Raw genomic sequence first — 2100 nt, 5'->3', positions numbered from 1 at the left:
TTTCTGATGGTCGATTCATTAAGGCATTAGTAATTTGCCCTATTTGGTTCTCCAGAGTCTTAATAGAAACAACCTCGCTTTGGCATATAAGAGCCTGGTTTTTGCACATAATCCACAACTCCTCCAATTCCGATTTTTGATTTGAAGATAGACCTACACCTCCATGAGTTTGTTGTTGAAGTTGGAGTTATTGTATTGGTGCAAATTGTTGCTGAAAACCAGGAGGATTGAATTGCTGGTTTCTAAACTGCTGGAACAGCTGTTGCATCGCATTCTGATTGTTGCTCTAGCTAAAATTAGGATGATTCCAGTTTCCAGGATGATAAGTATCTGGAATTGGTTGCTGCAATCTCTGAAAGTTGTTCACAAACTAAGCTAATTCACTAGATATAACACAATACTCCATCACATGCACACCTGTACATGGCTCACAAACACTTGCTATCTGATTGACTCTATAGTTGGCCATAGAGTCGATTTTCCTAGATAACGCCTTTAGTTGACTAGTGATAGCCATAGCTGTATCCACTTCCAGAACTCCTGCTACCTTGCCCTGTGGCAATCTCCAGGTTGGATACTGATATTCATTAATAGCCATCAGTTCAATTAGACCATAAGCTTCCTCATAGCTCTTTGCCCATAATACTCCACCTGACGCTACATCGAGCATGTATCTTGAGTGTGCTCCCAAACTATAAAAATAATCGATGATCATCTAATCAGGCTTGCTATGATAAGGACACTTCCTAAGAATCTCCTTGTAGCTCTCCCAAGCTTCACATAGAGTTTCTCCTGATTGCTGCGCAAATTGAGTAAGAGCATTCCTTACTACAACTGTCTTCGCCATAGGGAAGAATTTAGTAAGAAAATTCTCAGAAAGATCCTCCCAAGTAGTGATGGGACCAGCTGGTAGAGAGTGTAACTAGCTCTTAGCCTTGTCCCTCAGAGAGAATAGAAACAGTCTCAGTTTCACAGCATCTTCAGAAACATTATTGAACTTGAAGGTGTCATAGATATCGATGAAATCTCTAATGTGCATATTGGGATCTTCCGTTGGAGAACCCCTAAAATGGACTAAATTCTGCACCATTGGAATCGTGCTATCTTTGATTTCAAAAGTATTAGCCGCGATGGCTGGTCTGACAATGCTAGACTGAATGTCATTGATCTTCGGTTGAGAATAATCCATTAACGCTTTCGTTGCTGCGGTTGGATCTCCTATTATAATGAAAACTAGAGTACCAGAAACACACACAAGTAAACTGTGAAAGTAAAAGAGTCCGAGTCAGTAAACTTTAACGACCACTGATGTCAAGCACATAAACTAAATATTAACACCGAGTCCCCTGCAGCGGCACCAAAAACTTGTTAGGACGAAAACAGACGCTAAAATTTCAAACTAGTATATGTGTTCGCAAGTAATAAAGAATATTTTCTAGTTCATTCCCATATAGACTGGTTTAGGTTAAATTTAGAATATGCACCTATGCATCAATGTAAAACGATCATTCAATGCTAAGACAAGTAACAAATTAATATGTTTTATAACTAAGATTAAACTAACATGCAATTACTAAGGCATTAAAAATGATTGAATTAACTATATGAGACAAACATGGGATTCTTACTTCATTACTACTTCATTCCAAATCATTGTTCTTAATCTTAGCATGTAATGGTGATGACAACTAATCAAATAACACAAAACTAGTAAATGCCAACTTTCGTTTATGAATACCCTACTACCAGACATCCACAAAAGAGATATAAGCTGAATAGACACCAATTATGTTGAGACCCTATATGTCTATAGAATTTAACAACATAATTAATGCGCAAGTTATCTATCGTGATTACATAGGGCAAGTAAGATGGTTAAAATTACCTACAAATCATGTATAACAATTATACATGAACTTATACTAGCATGGGAAGTTCTAAACCTCTATATTCACTGTCGCTTCAATAGAGATTGTTAGTCCCTTAACAATATGACAAGAATTACAGAAGGGGGGTTGAATGGAATTCTTGAAACTTTCCTTGAAATAAAAATGTTCTAACTCGAATATAAATATAAGTGTATTGATTAGCACAATGCGG

At 37.0% G+C, this 2100-nt stretch overlaps 1 non-coding gene across 1 annotated transcript; it reads left to right on the top strand.

Moving 5' to 3' along the window:
- The first annotated feature begins 725 nt into the window (after positions 1–725).
- Positions 726–832, top strand: LOC141675459 (small nucleolar RNA R71). Its single transcript, XR_012556111.1, has one exon. It is a non-coding gene; the product is annotated as a small nucleolar RNA R71 (small nucleolar RNA).
- The last annotated feature ends 1268 nt before the right edge of the window (positions 833–2100 follow it).

The sequence above is a fragment of the Apium graveolens genome, chromosome 7 (genome assembly GCF_009905375.1).
Source record: "Apium graveolens cultivar Ventura chromosome 7, ASM990537v1, whole genome shotgun sequence".
Lineage (NCBI taxonomy): Eukaryota > Viridiplantae > Streptophyta > Magnoliopsida > Apiales > Apiaceae > Apium > Apium graveolens.
Note: the sequence above shows the minus strand (reverse complement) of the source record. Positions and strands in the feature narration are given on the sequence as shown.